The sequence below is a fragment of the Melozone crissalis genome, unplaced genomic scaffold (assembly GCF_028551555.1).
Source record: "Melozone crissalis strain CALT ecotype California unplaced genomic scaffold, PUWL_Pcris_2 ptg000045l_1, whole genome shotgun sequence".
Taxonomy (NCBI): domain Eukaryota; kingdom Metazoa; phylum Chordata; class Aves; order Passeriformes; family Passerellidae; genus Melozone; species Melozone crissalis.
In genome coordinates this window covers 4,197,009-4,222,703 of record NW_026535823.1, presented here as the reverse complement: position 1 = coordinate 4,222,703, position 25,695 = coordinate 4,197,009, and positions in this window count along the sequence as shown.

Genomic DNA, 25,695 nt, shown 5'->3' with positions numbered 1-25,695 from the left:
CATGCGGTCCCCAGCACTGTCCCCTCCAGTGCCCTGTGCTCCGGGTCAGGAACAACCCCATTCCCTGACTGGCAAAGCCCAGCCCAGCTCCTGCAGCTCTGGGGAGAGACAAGGACATAGCACATTCTGGGCTCTGATCTGGGAAGCCCCAAATGAAGCCTCCTCCAAAGGAATGGAGGAGGGAGCAATTTTGCTGGAGGCCTGCATTAATATATGTGCTGGAGGAGAGGGTGGCTTGCAGACCTGGCATTGCCACCAGCCACATGGCAGAGAAAGGGGCTAGCAAGGGGCTTTGCCTTCCCATGGGGAGCATGGCATGCAAGCAGCAAGACAAAAAGAGGGAAGATCAGATTAGGATGTTTGGCATCCTACAGGAGCCTTCTGGCACTTGGCTCCCTCCAGGTCACCCCAGGACCCATTTTGCCCCTTGGCACAAAGCGTGCTGGAAGGAGAGGGAATGGAGTCTGCCAGCCCAGAGCTGCTCAGAGCACCCAGCAGCAGCTCAGGCAGATGCTGACTGAGGTGCAGTCAGCCCTGAGGTATCAGTCTGAAGGAGAAGGAAAGGTTGCCCTTGTTAGCTCTGTTTCTTCCTTTGCTCTCAGACATTGCCACATCCATTTATCTCTAGCTAGAACTTAGGCAAGGGAAAAGGTTTTTCCTCTCCCTTATGTTAACAGCCTTTATTTTTAAAAGGTGATTTTATTTCCTCCAATTTCTGCTCTGCATCTGCTCCAGGGCTTAGAGTTTACCTGGGAATGGGAACCTAACACTTGGGAGTGCATCTCCACAGAGCAGAAGAAATGGATAACCTCCTTGTCAGGAGCAAGGAGGTTTGCAGGCAGTAGTATCAGCATTCTGTATAGCCCATTAGCCATGGCCTAGGTTTACACATACCTTCTTTTTTTCTCACAGTTAAAAAAACAACCAAGAGATCAGTATTCAGAGTAGGTTCTACTGAGGCAAAAAAAGCCACCAAGCAACTGCAGTCTTGCAGGGGGAATACAAACAGCAGAGATCACTCTTGTATTTTCTATCTTGCCACCTTTCACATCTCGTTTGTTTTGCTGCACAAACATTAATGGCACTGCAGAACTGTTTTTAGAGGAGGAGAGGCAGCTGAGCACACATCACTCTCACTGGCCACAAGTTTTTAGCCCTGGGGAAGGGAGACCAAAAGGATTTGATGACCAGCACCAGAGCACAACACAGCAGGATCTGACTGTGTGGTGCTGTGTTCTGTCCCTCTCCTGTTCAGCTGAGCTGGTGTCCTGCCCTGCCACCACCCCAACATCCAACAAGGTCATCCCCAGGGAATGTCCTCAGCTCAGGCCAGTCCTTCCAGTGTTCACAGCTGCATCCAGGTGCAGGAGATGTAGGCACAGCTCGTGTTTCAGTGGAGGCTGCCCCACACTCCACCCTGTCTAATCCATGAGTGTCAATCCACAAGGATTTCTAACCTGTTGGCAAAGTTTGCTGTTTCAGGACAATACTGGCCTTGCCTGCACTGCTGTCCTTTAACAGCCACGCTGGGATCCTTGTTAGGAGCAGGAAGCAAAAGCCTGGCACCAGGCAGGGATACCTCAATGCCCTGCAGGTAGAAACCCAGGGCACTGCTGAGGATCACGCTGCAAGGTGCCTTGTTTCAATCTCCTGATAGAAAATTGGATTTCGCAGCAGGGCAAGTTTTTTTCCCCTCTGTCACAAGACTGAAAGAAACATTTTTCAATCAAAAAAAAACCTAGCGAGCAACCTGCTTTCAAAAGTGATTTTTCACACACACACACACATACAAACACACACACTCAATAAGATCCAAAACTTCCACACGAGAGAGGGACTTTGTGCAGCCTGCCGGAGGGATGTTTCTCTGATTTGGCGTCATGGGAAAGCTCTGGCATGATGGAAAGCCTGCCTGTCCAGCGCCCATGCAGAGCTGCAGTGTGGCCTTGTCCCCCTGGTCCCCACCAGCACCCAGGACTCAGGTGCTGCTTTGACACAAATCCACTCTTACACACCAGTTTGACTTCCACCTGCCATGCCAGCCTGGCTTGTCCCTTGCCCTCAGGCTGGCCAGGAGGGTTTGTGCCCTTGCCAGGCAGGGGCAGAGGCAGCTGCATGCCCTGGGAACGGGGAGGTGTGAGCAGCTTTGTGTTCTAAGCACCAGCCGTGCCGAGGTTTAGCTGTACCATTTATTCTCACCCAGCACGCGGGATCTCAGCGGCTTTAATTCCATGCTAATGAAGTTTTAGTAGGGAATTATTTTTATTGATCTGCCCAGAGCAAAGAGCCTGATTTTAGACCAGCTCTGTCAGCACCCCCTTCCCCACAGCTCTTTTCTTTCTTTGGGAGAGGAAAGAAGACAAAACAGCTCTGAGCTCCTTAAAAAGGTTGGCAGTCCCAAGCAGTAAGTGGATTACTTTATTGATTTTTAGCAGATCTGGGTTAGTGAGTGCTTAGCACTGCAGAACACATGCACACACAGAGCAACTTCAAGGAAACCCCTCCTGGCCCTTTCCTCAGGCAAATCAAGTGGCAGGCAATTAATTTAGGAGGCCACCATGGATTTTGGAGCGTGGAGAAGTTCCAGTCCCTGCACCCGAGTCAGTTTGTGATGGACTCTAAGGAGCCAGCCCAGCCTCTCTTAAGCAGCACTGCAGGACCCTACAGAGGCAGCCCCTCTGTTTCTTGTAGAATAGCACAATTCACAGCTTCAGAGTATTAAATGCTTTTTATTCCCCTGCCTGTCCTTGTTGTTGTGTAAAAGGAGAAGGCATTATGACTGCCACTGTTAATTTAGGAAGGAAAACCATGGCCATGCTGCACCCAGATGGGATTCAGTGCTGCCAGGGGGCAGCCAGAAGCCACACAGGGGGACATCAGTCAGAGCAGGACTCCTGACAAAGCAGAAATATTCAAGCCAACCAAGATGCTAATGTTGTGTTGGGATCTCCAGCTCACTCACTCACCTTCCAGGTAACTTTCCAAGGCCACTGTATACTGTAGATGGATTTCTGAGTGTGCTGGAATGGCATCACAAAGAACTCTTCCACCAGTACTGCTCCACCAAGCCTTTAGGATGCTGGTCTCTGGAGCCTGACTGCATAAGGGCCTACAGGGGAATAATTTTATCCCACTTTGTGCCAGAACCAAGAAAGCTGGGAAGTAAATATGGTCCCTTTTCCTTGAACTAGGAAAAACGTAAATATGCTCAAGAATTCTATCAAGCCCCACCTCATCTTTGTTTAAAGGCAAAGGCAGTCTGTGTACATACTGATGCCATAGATATGGCCAAATAAAAAGGTTGCAGCTCTTATAATCCCACAGCATTCATCTTCCTGCTGCCACACTGCTCCAGAGTGACAGAATTCCAAGGAAAACCACTTCCTGTGGGGTGCTGGTGTTGGGGCTGGGGCTCCCTTCCCATGGCTAATGAGGTGCGATAAGGGCTACCAGGCTGAGTGCCCCAAGAGCCAAAATGCCCATTCTCCTCCCTGCTGGCCTCTGAGGGTGACACAGACACCAGGTGACCTGCTCAGGGCCAAACAGGGAGTCAGTGCCAGAGCAGGGACTTGAAACTGGATTTCTCCAGGCTGGCACAGTGCATGGAGCCAACCTCATCCATGTGTTGCTCTGGTCCATGGCACTGGCCTGGGACTGGCACAAGTCACCAAAAGCAAGCTGCCTCCCTGGAGATGGAAAGGAAGGGACCTGCTGCATCAGCCCTTCCCCATCCATCCCTGCCCCTCCTCGTGCCCAGCAATAACCACAGACACCAAGATAATGAAATTAAGCCCAGAGCCCCTCCGGGTTAATGCAATTACCGACAGCAGCACATTCAAACAGCAGCACCACCAACACACCTGCAGGAGCACAGCCTGCCCTCTGCTCCTCCCCAGGCCTTCCCTGTCTGTCCCTGAGCCCCACCCAGTGTGAGTGCCATGCCCAGGGTGCCAGGGGATGCCATCCCCGGTGCCAGGCTGCTGCAGGGAGGGAGGGAGGGAGGGCACTGCCTACCTTGCAGAAAGCACCGTGCCATGCAGCCAAGCGCAGCCTCTGGGGGCAGATTTAAAGAAGACTGTTTAAACCTTGGGAGACCTGCAATTACCAGCGTCCTAATGAGGCCCTGGACACTAATCAGTGGTGTCACTGAATCCTCTTACGCCTGCCTAAGCACCTCCAGCAGCTTTGCTGGTTGCAGAGCCCAGCTGCCCAATCCTGCGGGGAATTACCTCCTCAGACAGGCACCAGTGGTGGTGGCGCTGAGGTCTTTTGACACAGATGAAGGTAAAGCACTCCCAGGCATTTGTGCAAGGTGACAGAGATAGCTGACAAGGCCTCTGCCCAGCCCAAAGGCACCTGGGCCAAGCCCACACTGGAGATGCACTGGAGCTGATGCCTTAGGATTTAGCTTTTCTATTTTTCAGATCCTGTGCTGCTTTAGTGTATAACTAAAACCTCATAGCCTGTCAGCTGCTGTTCTCCCATTTTATTCAGACAAAACAATTCCTCTCTGGGCCTGAAACTCAAGGACACCTTATTGTCTCAGGCCCAGGGAGATGTAAACAACAGTGAGCTGGAGAGCAAACCTGGAGTAAATGACTTCATTACCTGAAGCTGTAATTGGAGGATTAACCCCTGATATGTAAATGGACCAAACTTATAACTGTATGAAAAGCTTGTGACCATTGTCCAGCTTGGGTGTAGGCCCTCTGTGAGGCTTTTGACTGCCCAAGGTGTAGTGTGGTATTTTTGGGGTCCCCCAACAAAGGGAGGAAATGATGAATCTGACTCCATGTTCTCAAAAGGCTAATTTCTTATTTTATGATCTATATTATATTAAAGAATACTATACTGAACTATAGAATAGAACTAAAGAATACAGAGAGGATACTTACAAAAGGCTTAGCAAGATACTAATGAAAAACTCATGACTCTCTCCAGAGCCTTGACACACCTGGCTGTGATTGGTCATTAAGTTAAAACAATTCACATGAAACCAATCAAATGATCACCTATTGGATAAACAATCTCCAAAGCAGCAAAACACAGGAGAAGCAAATCAGATAATTATTGTTTTCCTTTTTCTCTGAGGCTTCTCAGCTTCCCAGGAGAAGAAATCCTAGCAAGGGGATTTTTCAGAAAATGTAATGGTGACAGCGTAGCTATAGAAAGCCTTTAATAAATTCCCACTTTTACTCTCTTAATCTTGCCCAGCCTGTCTTCTGGGTGGCCACTCCAAGGCATCAGGCTGAACAAACATGGCTAAACCAGCAGAGATATTCCCATGCTGCCACTCCCTGGGATGCAAAGGGCAGATTTAGGCCTGCCAGCTGTACCCATGGAGCCCAGAGGATGCTCCAGGAGAGGCTGGAGCCCTCGGTGAGGCTGGCAGGTGGCCCTGTGGCACTGCTGGTCACAACTGGCAGGGCAACAGGCGGCTCTGCCTCTTTTGGAGCTCCCCGCTCCAACAATGCACTTTTGAATATCATGAGGGCAGCAAAAACAACAGGTCCACTATAACCATGAGATATCCTGAGGCAGAAAATCCATTGGGAGCCCAGCTAGAGAGAGCAGAGTCAATTAGACACTTTCTGGGGCGTCAAGCTGCCAACAATCCCAGCCTTTGTGCCAGTGAAGAATCACTGCCTATGTGCTTCCCAGAGACTCCCCCTTGCCCCAGCAGAAAGGTCAGCAGCGTCATGGAAAAGCATGCACAAAGGATTCCTGGGAAGGTGGATCCAAAGAAGTGGCCATTTGGATCCTCTGGAAAATAATACTTGGTCAAAAGCATCGGCTGCTTTGGGTTGGGAAATTTTTTTTTTTTTTTTGCACGGGAATGAGCAAGCCTGTGATGCAGGGGATTTGTGCTGCAGCACAAAGGGGTTTGGGCCTGCATTGTATACTGAAGCAGTGGTGGGGTTGAGAGGGTGGAAGCTCAGAGTTTGGGAGTTCACAGCTCCCTCCTTGCTTTCAGACAGGTCACTCCACCTTTTTACCTTTCCTGGAATAAAGATCAGAGAGACAAACAAGGAACCACAGCATTCCAGCTGGGAGAGTCCCCCATCCCTCACACTTGAAGGGAAGCACCTTATTTCTCTTATCCATGGCACAGGACAGCAACCTGTGCTGTAAAACCAGGATTCCAGGGTGGATGAGCACTGGATGAAGTGAGGATTTCTATGTGCAAGCGCTGAAGTCGCTCAGATCCAAAAGCAGGTCTCTGACAAAAGGGCCTTGTGTCCAGAAGGGATTTTGTTGGGAAAAGAACACTCAGCTCTTAAGTTCACCTTGACAAGTCATTTGGTGTTCAGCAAGGGATATTCAAAGGATATCCCAGGTGAAGAAAGGTTCACTTGATACCTGCTTGATAGCACCCTGCAAGCAAACTTTCCACTCAGAACACCCGAGAACACACAGGTTGTCATTTAAACACAAGCCCATCTTTAACCCTGCTGTTCTCATGATATGAAGCTGAGATTTCTGCAAAATGCCTGAAAACAGTTAGGCCATCTTCCTTCAAAGAAAACTACACCCTGACCAGGATTTCCTCATCTGCTGAAAAAAAAAACAAAACCAAAATCCAGGGTTCTCAGAGAAATCTTGAAAGACACAGCCCATGCAATTTCCCAGTTTGCCCACAACCATTTTTCAGACAAAGCATCTCAACAGAAGATGTTCCTTGTCCAGGTTAACCCTCCACTATTGCTTGCAGTACTTAAAAAAAATTAAAAAGGCAACCCTCAGTCACAAATAAATCCTGATTTAGAGGCTTATTTGCCTAAATAAGTGAAACTTAGTCCCCATACCTGTCTCTACAGAACTTCTGGAAAACTTTCAATCCCTTTTTTCCCCCCTTGATCCTACTCTATTCTTCATTCTCTTTTTGCTGGGAAACCTGGATTTCTGTGAGCAGACTTGTTGGCGAGATATCACTGTGATATTTTCTGAAAAATCCTTTCACTGGGATTTCTTGTCCAGGCAAGATGAGAAGCCTCAGCTTCTCCATGTTTTGCTGCTTTAAAATATGATTTTTGAAAATTGTTTACCCAGCAGGTGAATTGTTTTTAATTAATAGCCAATCACAGACAGCTGTGTCACGCTCTCTGAGGAGTCACAAATTTTTATTATTCATTCTTATCAGGCCTTCTAATATCTCCTTTCTCTTTCTTTAGTATGGTTTTAAAATATAATATAATATAATATAATATAACATAATATAATATAATATAATATAACATAATATAATATAATATAATATAATATAATATAATATAGAATATATATCGTATATATATAATATATATTATATATTATATATTATATATATTTATATAAATATTATAAATACAAATATATTATAATATATATTATAATATATATAAAATATATATTATATATATAAAATAATATATATAATGTAATATATATTGTAATAAATATATAATATATATGATATAATACATATGATATATGATATATGATATATGATATATTATATATTATATATTATATATTATATATTAATATGATATATTATATGAATATTATATTATATTATATTATATTATATTATATTATATTATATTGTATTATGATAAATCAGCCTTTTGAGAATTTGGAGTCAAATTCTCATCTCTCACCTCCTCCTAAGAACCTCACAACACCAGAGCCAGAGGCTGAGCTGGTGACACGCAAGGCATCTGCTGGACCTCACATGGCTCACCACAGGCTGGGCAAGGTCTTGTCACAGCAGTATCCTGCTCAGGGCCACCAAGGGCCCCCACCTGGATCCTCCCTGGCAGGTGGCACAGCCTGTTGTGCACCTGGGGGGCTTTGCTTGCTGCTCTCATGCTGTGCATCCCCACCTCGATGCTTTTACATTTCCTCCTGCTTCAGCAAGTGCAAAACTCCGGAGACAACCTGTCAATCTCCATCACGTCCAGCTGCCTCAAATGGTCTATTTATACCTGACAGGCAAACCTGGCTGTGCTGGAGTTCAAGGGAACAGGGTTATTTCTGCTTGGAGTAGCTCCTTTCTCAGGGGAGGAAGGCTGGAGGCATCCAAGAGGAACAGCTTCACATGGCTGAGGGCAATGCCATGGGTCCCCAAGGTCCCAGCCACAGCAGGCAGGCCCCAAAAGCCCAGAAGGCAGATATCTATCATAAGACATCTAATCCCAGGTCCCTCTGGGTCCTGCCATGGGAGAGGGGAGCTCAGCAGGTACTTTTGGATTTCTGATTCGTGTTCTCTCCAAGAAAAGCCACAGCTTCAAGCTTGTTTGTCACCATCATATTTTCTGAAAAATCCTCTTTGCTCAGGATTCTTCTCCTGAGAAGCTGAGAAGCCTCAGAGAAAAAGGAAAACAATAATTATCTCAATTGCTTCTCCTGTGTTTTGCTGCTTTGGAATGTGGTTGGAGATTGTTTATCCAACATGTGAATTGTTTTGACTTAAAGACCAATCGGGGTCAGGCTGTGTCAGACTCTGGAAGGAGTCACAAGTTTTCATTATCATTCTTTGTAACCTTCTGTCTGTATCCTTTCTCTATTCTTTAGTACAGTTTTAGCCTAGTATTCTTTAGTATAATGTAGACCATAAAATAATAAATCAGCCTTCTAAGAACATGGAGTCAGATTCTCAGTTCCTCCTCCATCTGGGGAACCCCAAAAATACCACACTTGTTCACACTGGGGTTCTGCACTGAGCTCTGCCTGGATCAGGTGTGAGCCTCTGACTGCACACTGTCACATTAATGCCACAGTGAGGGCTCCAGCTTTCCCTGAATCACTCCTCTCTCTCCTCACCTGTCTCCAACAGAGTCTGCTCTCTGGCAGATCTGGTCCAGGATAAAGCCTCACTTATCAAATTGGCCCCATTACAATAATTTGAAAAGATCTGAGGAAGGAGAGGGCGTTTATGCCAAATTAGCACTATGGGTCACATGGCCACAGAGCTTTAGATCTGGACCAAGGGCCCAAGAGTCACAAATTCACCAAATCACCACGGCACAGCTCCAGTCAGCCCTTCTCAGGCAGCTCTCTTTGGAGTTTAGTCCTTGCTCCAGTCACTGAGGCATTTCCTGTTAGCCACAGTGGGAGGCTGCCCCTCTCACAGGATTCTGGAGCTCCTCACACAGCTCACCTGGATCCCACCTCTACCTCACTTCTGCAGGTACCATTGCCCCATTTAACCTCTTTTACAGTAGATTTCTTCCTGTCCATTGTATCATCTGAGAGCAGGGAAAGAAATCAGATACCACAAAAACCCAAGTGGTTTTCCCTCAAGGAGGGAGAGGCAGGTTTCTTTAAGCTTTGCTGTCTCCTGTCATGCACAAAGATCTCCTGCTTCTGTAATGACACAGGATTCCTGGGGATAGATCTCCTGAACTCCACTCAGGAATTTCAGGCAAGCCTTGGAACAAGTTTCCATTGCTCCAAATGCCCCAACCCAGCAGCCCTGCCTGTGAAAGCCCTCAGTCATGCTTCTGAGTCATCAGGGAATAAAAGCCCAGCACCATACTCCCCCAGCCAGTAAACCAGAGCCCATCTTTGCCCAGAGAAGCAGCCTTGTCCATGCTCTGGTGCAGATATACCCACACAGCCTCTCCACAAACACCAGACCTGGAGACAGACAACCCAGACATGGCAATTGCAATAAATAAAGCACAACCCAAGCAATGAGGCATAAAATGATGTATTTAAGATGAGCCAACCCAAAGGATCCCTTCATGAACTGGCAGAAAAAAAAAAGGAGAAGGGGGATATAAATATAAAGAGCTCAACCCTCACTGGTGGCCCAAACCACTCCACCCTTGGTAGTTTGTGCCTGTCCTCTAAGCCATGCAGACATTTCCATTTCACAGAAAAGCAACGGGTTCATTTTGAGGTTATCGCTTTATGGGTGCAACCAATTCCAGCAGGCTCTGCCAGTCCAGTCTGTCTGAGGTGCAGAGGACCAAGCCTCCCCTTTGCCCACACAGACACACAGCTCTCATCTGTCCCAGCAGCTGTCCTTCCCCTGGGACTCACCTTCTGGTGGCAGCCAAAGGGAGACAAACACCACGTGAAACTCAGCCAAGATGTTCTCCAGCAAGAAAGGTTCCCCTGCAGAAGATGTTTAAATCCCTTCACAGCCCTGTGCAGCCCAGGGGTGGGTTGGGAGGCAGCTGCAGTGAGCATCCCTTTCCTCCTCCATTGTCTTTCAACTTCTCTCCTCAAAGGCCACAAGTTCCCCTGTGCCAATGGAAAACCCAGTGGTATTTAAAGCTGTGGGAGCATGACAAAATTCCCCATGCTCCAAAGGAAGGAGCAGCCCAGGATCAAGGCAGGGACAGACCACACCACACATGACAGCCCAACAGCAAGGAGCGAGCACTTGAGGAGTTTGCAGGGATGTGGAATGACATTTGCTGTCAAATATCTGGTCTTTGCCCCTCAACCCCTTCTCAGGAAAAAGAAAGGGAGAGAAAAGAGCAGCAGCCACACATTTTGGCCCTGTCCTTTTGAGCCTCTGAGCAGAAGGAGCAGCCTCTACACAGCAGAAGCAGAGAAATGACCTGGGATGACGTGGGCAGAGTCAGGAACTGGCACTGCACTGATGTGCACTGACTTAAGTCAGCAAGCCCTGAAGATCAGCTTCTCCACAGAGCTGTCTCCTCTGCCAGCCAGACATATCCCAGCTGAAAAATCGGGAGCCCAGTCTCTTTTCAGGCTTTTAAGTTTTCCAGACCAGGAGCACACCCTCAAAGGTTGATAAATTCACCAGTCCCAGGGTCTGTCCTGTCCTGATGGTTGCAAAGACTGCTAATTCCTATCAGAGAGTTCCCAGGCACAGTCTGGGAATCAGCACAGGCCATGGGGTGTTCCCACCAGGAACTCTGGGTATTTAAGAGCCAAGCCATATCCACACAAATTAGTCCCCATTTAAGATTAGGCTCATTTAAGTAATGAGGCTTTTAAATCACACCTATCTACTAAATCTGACAGGCCTGGTACCTAAAATCCAGGGCAGCAAGGACCCAACTCCTCAAGCCCACCATAGACTGTGCAAGATACACCCCTCAGTGCCCTGAGAATTTCCCTGAATCCCCCAGGAATCTGTCCAGAAAGGAAAGATCCCCCAAGCAGAGCAGAGCCAGGAAACACATTTACCTGCCATACTTTGGCACACAAAACCTCTGACCCAGGACAAGCAAGCAGCAAAGGAAGAGCAGTATTGATGAACCCACGGGCAGGTGAAATGGAAGAGCTGAAAGAATCCAGGAGACACACCTCTCTGACAAACAAAACAATCTCATTTGGAATGGCCAAGAGCAGCCCTGGTGCCTTTTGCTGGGTGGAAACCAAGCAATCTGTGTGGCCTGGCTCCCAGAACACCAAGCAAGGAGACCCAAAAGCAGAATCTCAGTCAGTGTTCTCCACCTCTCCCACTCCTCTGGGAATTTTCACCTTTCTGTGCCTTCCCATCACCTTCAGGGGAGAATCTCCCAGAACCTCCCCCATCATCTGTAACCCTCCTTGGAGAGGAGCCTTGCTTGTGTCTCTGATGAGCACCTTGCACAGCCACTCCCAGGGAGCAGCCACATTCCTGGCCTTTGCAACAAGTCAGCAATGAGAAAAAGGTCATTTACATCTGTCACCCTCTCTCTGGGTTTCTGTGGTTGAGATGATCTCCAAGGTATCAGAAAGTCTCTTTTTTCCCAGCCCTGTGACCGAAGAAGAAGTTGAGATTCCTCAGCTCTGCTTTTCAGGGTTGTTTATTTTCTCTTGTCTGTTCCATTCTTTCTCTGCCCTGCTGAGATCTGTCCAGCAGGTCGGGTTGTGGCACAGTCCCTGCCCTTGGGGTGGTGTCACCTTTTTATACTAAGAACTGTGTGTACTTTATTTACAATAATTTTCCAATACCTATCACCTGTGTTAGACACTCTGTCTCTGCTCTAAACCAATCCAAAAGTGTCACCATCACAGCAGAAGATGGAGGACAAGAAGGACAGGACACACCCAGATTTCTCCATCTTGCCTCTTGAACTCCCATTCTAAATCCCCAAAATTCTACTTTTTCACCCTGTGACAAATTCACTGTCATTCTACTCAAACTCTTGTGGCTTGTAAATCCTCACACAAAGTTGGTAATTGTTTCCATGGGCTAAAATCAAAGGCACAGGTGTTTGTGACTCTGTGCCAAGGTCTCTGAGCCCCTTGCCAGGGTCTGGAATCACCCAGGGCAGCCAGAGGAATGTCCTGGCTCCCAACAACCATCTGAGTGGCAGTGGATGTGGCCAGGGCTGGCAGAGAACAGCCAGGTGTGCTCTGCAGGGATGTCTGTGCAGATTTCCTCACAGATTTGGGGGCAGCCTGTCCTGGACCCACGAGGTTATCAGTGATGGGAGATGCTGAGCAGCTCAGGCTGCTGCTGGGCACCTGCTGGAGGCAGGACTCACCCTGCTCCTGTCTTCCCTGGGTGCATCCATCATTTTCAAGGTGGACAGACCTTTGGCCTGGCTCTGTCTGAGTGCTTTTTACACCCAGAACAAGCTCTCGCCTGGCCCACACAAATCCAAATCCCAGCCTACACACAGAGGGCAAACAAACAAATAAATAAACTCACAAAGCCAGGTTCAAACCCCAGCACCCCCTTTCCAGCCTGGACAGGAAGGCAGGGAGGATGCTTGACATGAGATGTGATGTGACCACTCCCTGGCATCCCAGTGCAGCCACCTGCCCCATCCCCTGCTGAGCAGGCACAGCCACCCCCGGGGCACGAGTGGCCCTGTGCGTGCAGCCGGTGACAATGGTGACAATGGTGACAATGGCTCCCCAGCCAGCACTGCAGCCCTCCCCACGGGCTGGGGCTCTGCACGACATCCCTGTCATGCCAGGGAGCATGGCCCAGCCCAGAAACGGGGCTGAGCTCTTCCCAGCTCCCTCTGCCTGTGATGTGGGTCGAGTCTAACCAGGGTGGGACAAAGCTCTTTGTATCTCAGTGCTCAAGGTGCTGGTGCAGCTGTGGAGGGGTCTGTGTTGCCCAGGCGGTGATTGGCCAGGGGACAGGTCCACAAATGCTCCCCCTCCTCCCTCAGCAGCGCTCAGTGCCCTGTTTCACCCCCCAGAGCGTTAGGAGCTTTAATAAACAATAATGCAATTATAAATATTTTAAAAACCTCAAACCCACCAACACAAACACTACATACTCACGCTAATAAAAGTCACCACAAGAGAATTAAAAACCTCCCCTCTACTTCATGCTACGACCCATAAAAGCCATTTTAAACCTTAAAAAACATATCCTTTGAAAACATAATACCCCATCAAAACCAAATCCAGCAACAAAACCCAATTAAAAAAAAAAAAAAACAACTTATCACAACACCTGAACCAAGAACCATAACATCCAAGAAGGAGGGGGGAATATTCACATGCTCCAGGGTCACTCTTGGCTTCCCTGGTCACATCTCCTGAAGAAAACCCACCCTGGAGCATGTGTCAGGCCCAGCCTGGCTGCAGGCTGCCATTCCCCCAAACACAACCCCACATCCTGGCCTGAAATCCTGCCCCCATCACCCTGCTGTCCCCTCCTCGCCTGGTGTATGCCTTTAACAGTCTGCTGGATTACCCATTGCAGCTAAAATAACAAAGCTACAAAAGAAGAGGGCAAACAGGCTCGATATTCTGCAGCAATTAGGGCTAAACAGGGGAACAGGGAGCAGGGAATGAATGGACAATGGGGAGGGCAGGGACGTGGCAGCCCAGGCTTGGACAGGCTGGGCACGAACTGTCCTCAGGAGGCAGGGAGCAGAGCTGGACCTGAGGGGAGCAGGGAGATGAAAAGGGTTATTTAAACAAGCACAGGGCAGTCCCCACAGGGCCTCCCTGTCCGCTTGGCTTCACCACAGAGTGTCCAGGGAAGAGCACTCCCTGTTTGCCCCCTCTGCCAGCCCTTTGGGGTGGCGGGGGGACGCTGGCAAGCTGCGGTGGGCTCCGCTTCCAAAGGAAGGAATCCATTAATCTCTCTGGTAATTACTGCCACATATGGATTTGCACAATTACACTTGGTTAATTGGTTATTACAGGCAAGCCAGACTGATTGGGCAGAACGGCTGAGCTTTAACCCCTTCGCTGCCCCCCAGGGCCAGCCAGACATCGGGGCAGCCTTCCCTCAAAACAGCGCTGTGCTCTCCTCTAACATCAGGGCAGCCTTCCTCCCAAAACATGCTGTACTCTCCTCTAACCCTGCAGGCTGCTATGCCAAGGACCAGCCAGCGCAGCTCCCAGCTCCCAGACAAGACTTCTTTGCTCCCATGCCTTCCTTTCCACTGGGGATCCCAAAGAAATGGACCCAAGGAGAAAGGAGTGAGCCTGCACCTCCAAACAGAAAGGGTGAGCCTGCACCTCCAAACAGCCCCACTCCCCAGGCAGCTTCATGTGCCCTGGGTTTGCAGCAGAGCCACCATGCAGTCCCCAGGGTGCTGAGGGATGGCAGGCTCGGATTTTGTTTGTTTTTAGAAGGAGACTGAGATTCCTTGTGCACTTCGGCTTTGTGCCCTCAAGCCCAGCAGGGCTGGTGCCAACGACTGAAGAATCCACCCCTGAGCCTGTCTCGGTCTCTGAACTCCGATTCTCCTACAGCATTTGCAGTGTAATGCTTTTCTTCCTCCAAACACTCAAAACAGAGGCTTTACTCTAGCTACAAATGCATACATGACCAGAGTAAAATGAGCTATAACAAAAAAATACAGATAAAGCCCTTGTAAAACTCCTGACAGCACAGGACTTCTGCCAGCTGGGAGAGGAGGCAGCCTGGCCTCCCCACAATGCCACTGTCACCTCTGCCACCCCTCACAGGTAGGAAATGGACCATCCAAAACCTGGCCCCAAAATGTGCTGCTCAGGATGCAGCCACGTTTCTGAGAAAGCTCAGAAGAGGCAGGCCAAGGTGAGAGCAATTTCTGCCAGAACTGTATCAAAGGCTTCCCATTAGAAAGAAGGGAGCTAAGGGCTTCCCAGAATCCCCACAGGGCAGAAGGGCTCATCTGAGGAGAGAGCTGTGCTCAGCAACCACTGACATCAGGGACAGAGCATGCATTGGCATCCTGGTCCTTCAGAGCTGCTGCACTGCCCCTTGGACACAGGAGAGGGAACAAAGGATCCTGCTCCAGACAGCTCCAGCCTCTCCCAAGGGCAGCAGGATATTGCTCAGCCCAGGCTAGACTGGTCACAATCTGATTTACAGAGCCAGGCATCACACCAGGCACACAGGGAAGGCTTTCAGCCTGGCTTCTGAATCACCCCAGCAAGCAGCAGCAGCAAGGGAAGACACCAGCACCACAGCAAGGTGGGAGAAATCTAATTCCAAGCCACCCTCTAGCCTCATCCTGTGGGTGAAAAAAAGTTATTGGGGGTTTGGCTGAAGCAAAAAGTATCTGTAAACAAAGACATTCCCACCCTTTCCACTGTCACTGCTACAACAGTCTAGGTTTGGCCTAGGAGCAACCTTCTCATTAGCTAATTAAAGTGCTTTTAATGTTCTGTCTCCACTGCAAGGAGCAGCCGAGTGAGAAAAGTCTTCTCCCTCAGAGGTCACTGGAGTGACATGAAAGTTGCAGCAGGAGTTGCTCCTGTTGTTCCATGTCAGATTAAGCACTTTTCTGACCCAGAGATGGAGCAACTGAGAGGTGTTTTAAAAACTTTTATTCCTTTTTCAGTCTCAATGAGAAGGGTGAGACAATACAGGTGTTACAATTCACACCATCACAATCAGAAGCCAATAATTCTTAATTACAATACATTATAGGCATTTCTTGGCCTGTCAGTTTTTGCTGTAGAGGCCTTAAAGCCAATCATCTAAAATTACCCCTTGTGGGTCCTACTACAATGCGTCTTTCATAGTTCTATTTCTCCAAAATACCCAGTCTTATTTACCAAACCATCCTTTGAAACTTGTTCCTAGTTCCATTTCTCTCTCAATGTCTGTGCTATTCCATGGCACACGCACTATGCGAACCTTCTGTCAAGCTTTAAGAATTCTCTACAAATCCATTCCCCACAGTCCCCTGTGGTTTCCCAGCTCCCTGGGAGCTTGGCACAGACATTTCTCTCTCGTGCCAAAGGCAGCTCCCAGCTCTCTGTGTGCAGGGACAGGCACAGGCAGCATCTCCCAGCTCCCCGCCCTGGTTTGGGGTGTGCGTGAGTGAGCTGCTCTCTGAGGAAGGGAAAGGTTGCAGACCTCTCCCCTAAACCAAACAGCCTCTGCAGCATTCAGAATGAATCTTCAGAGCTGTCAGGGGGAAGAACCTGCAACTGAGCTTAAAAAGGTCAGCTGGGAAAAGTCAGGATGGGAAGGATGCTCACTTAATTGACAGACGCAGAGTGGAAGGGGCCAGGCCGGGAGTACCTGCAGCTGGTTTGGGCAGCACACTCTGGACCCCATCTCTGGGCTCTGCTGGCTGCAGCTGGTGACAAATCCTCTGTGGATCACTCCCAGACAGCAGAATCTGTCCAGGAGTGATCCACAGAGGATTTGTGGAATCTAAGCCTGAAACTGAGACTGGGGCTGAGCACCAAGCAGGGATCTTGTGCTGCATTCCTTCATCCCAAGGGGTGAAAGCAGGCTGGCAGGTTTTTAGAGAAGAAGATAATTTTCTCTCTCTCCTTTACTTACTGCCCAACACAGGTTGGTTTTAATTCCCAGAGTTCAGAACTTATGTAAAGCTTACTTTGCATCTGGCTGGATCAGTTCTACTGATATATAGGAATCAGGCAGTGTGCCTGCTGATGCTAATTAAACTTGATATTTATATGGATATGTGACATATTTACTAATAAAGCAGCAAGAGAGGTAGCTGGTTTATATTTCATGTGACTTGGAAATATGTAAAGGCAAGTAAATACATTCCTTTTGGTCAGAATATTGATACCCACGTATTCCAAAAAGCTCATATGCAGCAGAGGTGGTGAAACACATTGAATCAGGTCAAAACCCAAAGCAGGTTCAAAGGGATCTGAAATTAATTAGGCCATTAAAACAGTTTTCCAGTGGAATTCTCTCTCTGTCTCTCTGTACATACACACACATATTTAATATATTTGATAGAATCAATATTTATCTAAGGAGAGGTTCAGTTTTTAGTGAACCATCACTTTGTTAAAAGTATCATTCTCATGGAAAACTCTTGGCTAGCTCTATGAGTAACTGCCACCTGAGCTTTTTTTACCCTTTATGAGCCAGAACTCCTTTAGTATAAGCCATCAATAAACACAGTGTTCCCCTCCACACCCTGAAAACTTTCCTTTTCCTCTGCTGCAGAAGGAAAACACAGACTCACGGGTCTGGAAGAAACAGAGAGGAACAAAAGCTCAGCTTGCCCATCACCCTGCCCCAAATCAGAGACCTTCAGGGACAGAGCTGCCGCCTCCACCATTCCTGTTAAATAGCTTTTCCCAGGGTCTGGACTCTGCAGCACAGTGTTCTGAGGGTTGCACCCAAATTCAAGTCCCACATCCAGGCTCTGCCCAGCTGGCACTGCTGGCCAAAGGAGCAGCGTGCCCAGGAGGCTGGGCACAGCTCTTGGCAAGGCTCTCAGTGGTGTCCCCTGAGCCTCCCAGCCCACAGCTGAGCCCGGGGTCAGGGCAGGACTTACAGAAGTGAGGGAAGGATCCTGTCTCCAGGGAATAGGGAGCCTGCATGCCCGGCTGCATTTCCAACCTGTGTCCTGGCTCCTCAGCAGACTCAACCATGAAGGGAGGTTTGGGATCGGCTCCCTCAGCAGCTCTGGGCTGGTGGAGGAAGAAAGGAGTATTTACATATTACAGAGCAGCATCTTCCCAATCTGTCCAAAGTTACAGATTTACCTCCCAGACCTTGACCAGGCTGGTGTTTCCTGTGTTTGCTCTCCGGGCTGCTGTCTCTTTGGAAAGCAGGAGATGTTGCAATGCCAGGGGGAGGGCTGGGGAGGGCTGGGCTGCCTGGGAAGGGCCCTGCCACGCCAAGCAGCCGGTCCAGAGCAGCTCTGCTGACAAAGTGTCTCCTGGAAGCCACTTCTTTCTAATCCCAGCTCCTAAAGGAACGAAACTGAGCCAACAGCTGCCATCCATACAGTCTGAGCATCTGCCTCAGTTCTGCCTTCCTCCTTCTCCCTGCCAGTTGACTGCTTTTTCTTCATCTGTACCAACTCAATCTGCTAACAAGCATCAAGAAGGTGGCAGTGCCAGCCCCATCACCACTGGAATCCCATGGAGACCAAGCAGAGCTGGTTTTGCCTCACCAAAGCTGTCTGAGGACAATGAAGGCAGCAGTGTCCTGTACACATTCCTGGGCAGTGTCCCCAGCTCTTGCAGGTGACCTGGACAGACCCTTGTCTCCAGGAGGCTTTCAGAAAACAACCAGCCTGTGCTGTGACCGGTTTTTCTGGTGCTGAATTTAAAGCCCCCTGGCTTTGTTCCTGTGCTCACTTATCTCTGTTACATTCTCTAACCGTGCAGTAGACGTCTTCATGTTTGGATTTTGCCAGTCCTGATGGAGAAGAGCTACAGGCAAACAACATTCCTCTCCCTTGTCTGAACTGATAATCTTGGTATCTCATCTCCTTGTGCTCCCCCTCGGGCTGTGTCAACACCTGAGATTGCTCTGGCCCCACTGCCCCATCCTGTGCACTGTGTGCTGCCCAGCCCAGCCCAAAGCTCCACCAAAAATTCCTCTTGGTGCCAGCCAGACCTGCTGGGGAGTTGTGACTGTGCTCGCAGGTGTCTGAGGATTGGGGAAGAGATGAGGATCTGACTCTATGTTTCAGAAGGCTTGATTTATTATTTTATGATATATATTATATTAAAACTATACTAAAAGAATAGAAGAAAGGATTTCATCAGAAGGCTGGTTAAGAATAGAATAGGAAAGAATGATAACAAAGGTTTGTGGCTTGGATCTCTGTCCAAGCCAGCTGGGCTGTGATTGGCCATTAATTACAAACAACCAATCACAGGTGCACCTGTTGCATTCCACAGCAGCAGATAATCAATGTTTACATTTTGTCCCTGAGGCCTCTCAGCTTCTCAGGAGGAAAAAATCCTAAGGAAAGGATTTTCCATAAAAGATGTCTGAGACACTGGGGGTGTTAACCACCTCCCTCTTCTAGATTTCTCCACCTTTGCAGCCACAAAACATGCAGGTTCCAAAGAGCAGAGTGGTCTCAAGATATTGTCCCCCCAAAGACATTGAGCCTCTGCAGGGCTGGGATCAGCAACCAGGGCACTGCCAAAGCCAAGTGAGGCCACACACCCCCTTCCACATCAGTGCCAAGTGCCAGGACATCTCCTGCAGGTGTCCAGGCACGCAGAGCTACCAAGGGTGCCAAATCGCTGCTTTGGTTTTGCTCTTCGTTTTCAGGAAATTCTTAATCTGGAACTGCAAGGAATTCCTCAAATTCAAGTTCTCATGGAGCTGAAACCCTGCAGGGCAGTCTGGGTTGAAGCCAGGAGGTGAGAAAAGAGGCTCCTCTTTAGGAATTCAGTGTGCTCCATCAGCCACAAGCATTGCCCTTCTTATGTCCTTGCCCTGCTGTGGGTAAGGTGGATCCAAACTCCTCCTTTTCTTTCTTTATTTTGCTTTTAGCCAGGAAGGGCTGCCCAGCAGTCAGATCACTGCTCAGGGCCTCCAGATCCCCTAAAATCTGCCAGTGGCCTTTCAGATCCACTCTGGTTTTCCTCCCCAGAGCCCACAAGCAGAGAGATTTGCTGAGCCCTGAGCTGTGGTGCTCAGCTCCCTCTTGCCACCCCTCTCCCTTTCTCAGACCCAACACTTTACAGCAGCTGCCAGGGCATGGAGCTGCTCCAGAAATGAATCTCCAGTGTGCCATGGCACAGTTTGATTCCATGACAGGGGCCATAAGAAAGGCTGCAAAACATGGTTCTCTCAATAAAAAAAATCACCACTTGAGGCACTTTGTGTGGCTGTGAGCAGAGATAGCAGGACATGAACTCTCCAAGAGCTGAATCAACGTCCTGTTGGTGCAGTCCAGCCAAACAAACCGGTGATGGGCTCTCATGTGCCAGGGAAGGGTTCACAGTGATACCAAAGGAATTATTTCAGCCCCACGGTGACAATACCCACCTGCTTCCTTGTTCTGTTTTATTGATCTTGCCCTAAATCCATGTGGCTGGAGGAAATGATGCATAAATTACTAACAAGTTAATTTCTTGCTCCGACACAGACTCACAGCAGCCCTTTGAAGGGGAACCAGGAAAGACAATGTGTGAAAGGATAAAGGCAATGAGACAAGCTTGGATGTAATAATCCCATGTGAATGATTATTGCTGCAACTAATGTAATCTAATAATGAAGAATTTACACCAGATGTCCCCCAGAACATGCTGGGCAGACTCAGGATTCAGCAGTGGATCCATTTCTAAGGAAACCTTGTTAGGAGGGGGAAAAAAAGCTGTTGTCTGTTCATCAAATGAGAGGTTGTAGACCTTTATAGTCAGAGTGGGAACAAAAGCCTGCCCTGAAAAGCTTCCTGGAAGTGCTCAGCAGATCTGATTGTGCATTTGTTTTCAGGTGAAATTGGAGGGGCTGGGTTTGGCCTAGAAAGTCTTCTAAACAGTCCAGGAGCAGCCTGTTTGAGGGCTGACACCAGGATCTCCCCTGCCTCTCCCTGGGACTCACAGGAAGCTTCTGGGACTTCAGGCTCCAGGATAGATGAATAAAGAATGAAAATAAATAATTATAAATATTTTTTTTAATTTTGAACTTGAATCCCTTCAGCTCTCTCAAGTACATCCTTTAAAGAGTGCTCCATCCCTGCCCTGTTCATCCCTGTCAGCTACCAACTGGGCATGGATTCCCCTGGCACCTTTGGCAATCAGCCAGACCAGAGACCCAACATCCACATATCCTCTTCATTCAAAAACCACTCTGAGCTAAGTGCAAAAACAGGCACAAAGCACATTTTTTACTCTCCCTCCTTGCCTCTGTTGCTTACTCATCACCTCTTTGAAGGTATTTTGTACAGGTATTCCAGACACCTCTTCCAGCTGCACTTTGAGGTTCATAACTCCTATTTAAGCAGCTCTGTGGGATGAGGGGGGAAGGGAAGCTTTACCAAGATCCACTTCCACTAAAACACAAACCACTACATTCAACTTGAAAGATTTGTTTAAGCCCCATTAACTTAATTGGGACTTAACATCTCATTCATTGAGCTCTCTGCAGTGGACAGGTGTGACAGCAGCACTGAGTGGTGTGTGAGCCTGCTGCGACTGTGTCCAAATTGCATCTTCTGTGATCCCCCCTGTGTCAGGTAGCTGGGTAGGGGAGGCTGCACCTGCACACAGGGACACAGACACAGCTGCACCTGCACACAGGGACACAAACATAACTGTACCTGCAAACAGGGACACAGACACAGCTGTACCTGCACACAGGGACACAGACACAGCTGCACCTGCAAACAGGGACACCAACATAGCTGGCTGCACTTAGGACTTACAAACCCTGATTTTGGCCAGTTTGTGTGTCAGGCATTGCCGTGCCTGGAAATGAATTGCAAACAGGACCAAAGATCAGGTCTAATTTTAGTAAGCCCTTAGGCTCTGCATCCCCTGACCGGGCTGGCTTTGATGAAACACAATCATAGGATGAAAGAAAGCAAAAAACCCCCAGCTGGCACCTGCTGGGAGGGCGGGGAGAGAGAATCTGGCAGGCAGGAGGTTCCTACAGAGATTGCCAACACTACTACACGTCTGATTTGCTTTTTTGGGCAGCACGGTGAATGCAGAGGTGATCAACATTTGGCTTGGCTGGCCAGACATGATGTGCCTGCATCGGACTCTCCTCTCTCTGCCCCTCTCAAGGCAGCTCCTTCTGCTGTGCTTCACATGCCCAGCCTGGAGTTTCAGCAGTTCTGAGGCTCTGCTGGAGTGCAGCACATCAGTGGGAATTGCTGCTCCCCTTGCACAGAGCCGTCTGTCTGTCTGGGCTGCTCCCTGCCAGACATCTGGACAGCCAATTGCGCATTTCAGCTTGCAGCACAGCACAGGGATCGTTGTTGGAGGCTTCAGGAAGCCTAGTTATCTGTAGGATTTTTAGGATAACAGGTTTATTTACAACTCAATGCCACGGAAAGACAAATGTTTAACCAAACTAGCAATGATTTTGTTCCCCAAATACTTTCAGTGAGGAAGAGTGACTCTGAAGGGAGAAAAACCTTTGCTGTTGTCTGAGCAACAAAAGAGGTTAGTAAAGATTCTTGCCTAGCCTTTCTCTAGCTCTGAAGTCGTGAAGAAAGCGCTGCAGCCCAGCCGTGCTCTTGAACCAAAGAGCATTTTGTGTTCTTTTTGCACTTTCTTCTTTCTATAAATACCCAGTGGTTTCAGTGTGCCATGGAGGATGCAGGTGAGCTGGCTCAATACATTCATCAGCCTGAGTGAGTCGGTGCCCTGCAGCAGCAGCAACCAGGCAGCCTCAGCCTCCTCCTCCTCTGACACAGGGCAGGCAGAGCAGCCCCAGCTCTGGGTTCTGTAACCCCTGTGAGCTCCCCAAACCCCTGTGAGCTCCCCAAACCCTTCCTTGCCCCCAGTCTCTCTCCAGAGCAGCCCACAGCAGCTCATGGTGTGGGGAACCTGCACCCTGGGCTGGGTTTTAGGGAGGTGGTCTGCCCTGCAGGGCTGTGGTGGTTCCAGTTGTGGGTTTCTCTGGGTCTGGATTGAAGGCACTTGAGACAATAGTTCATGTTTGGACTCAGGTGTTTATTATTTCCTATCAGTAAAACAGTTTCACTACTGTGAGTTCAGCAGCTTTTCATTAGAAGGCACAATATGGCCAACAATCTCTTGTTACAAGGTCTCCTAAGACTAAACTATCCAATGAAGAACTGACACCTAGATTATTGTCACTTTCATAATTTCTGGAAAAATCTCTTTGCCCAGGATTCTTCTCCTGGGAAGCTGAGAAGCCTCAGAGAAAAAGGAAAACAATAATTATCTGATTCGCTTCTCCTGTGTTTTGCTGCTTTGGAATGTGTTTGGAGATTGTTTATCCAACAGATGATTGTTTCATTGGTTTCACGTGAATTTTTTTTACTTAAATACCAATCAGAGTCAGGCTGTGTCAGGACTCTTGAAGGAGTAATGAGTTTTTCATTATTATCTTTTTAGCCTTCTGTCTGCATCCTGTCTGTATTCTTTAGTATAGTTTAGTTTAGTATTCTTTTACATAATATAGATAAAATAATAAATTAGCCTTCTAAGAACATGGAGTCAGATTAATCATTCCTTCCAGCCATGGGGCACCTCACAAATACAACAGATTATTTTCCCTTTTAACCCAATAACTGATCCCACAGAGCCCACAATGGGGACTTTTCTGCCCAATTACAAAATGCCACCCAAACCCAGGGAGAAGAAGGAAGAAGAAGCCCAGGATGACACCCCGTGCCCTCCATCTGCTTCCATCCACAGCACACTAAAAACCCCAAACCCTAAATTTCTCACCCAGTGACACACCTACACTGCTCTCTATAATCTATTTCACACTTTTGTGGATTCCAGTCTATCTTGAAGTCTGGGAAACTTTCTCCATGGATGAGGGTCAGAGTCAGTGCTGCCCTGGGGTCAGGGCACCCCAGAGCAGACAGAAATATTCCCTGTGGTGCCCTGGGTTTGCACACAGGGCCCCTGTGGGATGGAAGGAAATGCCCTTGAGGGCATTTCTGTGTCTGCTCTCTGTCACAGGGATTGGAGCTGGCCTGCACAGGAAACCACCCTAGGAAAACATGCAGACCTTGGTGGAAGCTACAGCAATTAGGTTAATTAAGGGCTGGGGCAGGCCCATATGTTTTCTGATCTGTTGTTTTGTAGGTCCCCCATTGCACCTGCTCCCACAGCATCCAAACACCCTGAAGGCTTAGGGGTTTGCAGCAGGCAACTTCTCAGGGCTGTTCAGATCCTGGTTTCTAGCATCCTCTGGCAACATCTCTCTCTCCTCAGGTGTAAGCTCAAGGAGAAATCTGCTCTTCAGAGTCTGTGACCGTGCTCACAGGGGTTTTCGGGTTGGGGAAGAGACAAGGATCTGACTCCATGTTTCAGAAGGTTTGATTTATTATTTTATGATATATATTACATTAAAACTATAGTAAAGGAATAGAAGAAAAGGTTTCATCAGAAGTCTAGCTAAGAATAGAATAGCAAAGAATGATAACAAAGGTTTGTGGCTTTGTTATCTGAGCCAGCTGACTGTGATTGGCCATTAATTAGAAACAACCACATGAGACCAATCACAGATGCACCTGTTGCATTCCACAGCAGCAGATAATCAATGTTTACATTTTGTTCCTGAGGTCTCTCAGCTTCTCAGGAGGGAAAATCCTAAGGAAAGGATTTTCCATAAAAGATGTCTGCGACAAGAGTTAGTTTTGCTCATTGAAAAATGTGGGGGAGCCCATTGTTCCTAAAACCTCTCCAGATGATTCATCCTTGCACAGTGCGTTTCCCTAAGGCAGAATCACTTTCTGGAGCTTCATGGAAGCAGGGTACCTGCTGTTTGCAACCATCTCCATCTCCCCTGCTCATGCAGGAACATGAATGAAGTGCTTTTAAAGTCTGTGCAGCCTCCATCACCCATTTCTGCCACAAAAAGGATGACTTGAAGGACTTTCCCCCACTTAGGAGGCAGGGAAGGATGTCGTGAGGGTTCATTCACCAATCAATGGGCTGAGAAGCAAAATGTGCCCTGCATGCATGCAAAGAAACAGGAAACAAAAGTGACAAAACAAAAGCTTTGACTGATCATCGTGGGTGTGTGTGTGTGTGTTATTGGCTTTGTCTGGCAGCATTTGAAACAGTTTTGTCAGCCACTAAAGGAACCACTTCTGAATTTAATGCAGCCAAACTGGACAAGCAGCAGTCTGGAGAAAATGAGGATCTGTGTCTGGTGTCTTTTCAGCAGAGCCCAACACTTGTAAGCCGTTGCAGTTACTTTGCAAGACACTTTGTACGCCTGGTAAGTTTTAAAAATGCAGATTTTAACCCCAGTTGTAGGATTAGAAGACAGAACAGAAGGACCTCTGCTGCATCTGGTTGTTTCCAGGGGTTGCACTGACCAAAAGTGATTTGCTATAGAATAACAGAGATCTTCTGCATGGTCTGACAGTGACCCTGCAGTTCCCACCTCACCTGCAGAGCTTTTCTCTGCTGCCCTCAGCAGAAATGCAGAGAGGGCTGGAGAGAGCCCTTGCTCTCAGCCTTAGACAGGACTTTCCAGGACAGCCCCCAGTGCCTTTCTGCTCAAACTGTGCCATTTCCCCACGGATATCTTGGTGGTTTGTGCAATGACAGCATTCCTCCATGTCTGATTTTCCTGTTATCTGGGCTGTTTGCACTGACACAACATGGGGTAAAGCAGGGACATTGCTTTTTCCTGCTGCGTTTTCACCTTGGTTTGGGCCAGGCTGAGCTTGATTTCCCAAGACCCTGAAGTGAATTCACCCTGCCTGATTGCAGCCCCTCCTTTCCCAGAAATCATCCTGTGGAATAAGCCCAAAGTGTTTCCCCTCTCCCCTTTAACCCTTTTCCTTCCCCCCCCCAAGTGCTCCATGGCCCAAGGCCTGCTCCAGAAGGCAGGAATTCAGTGTGATCCCCTCATCCTGCCCACTCAGAGGCTGTCAGAAGCCCAAAATGACAGCACTGGAGTGCCAGGAGCAAGCAAGT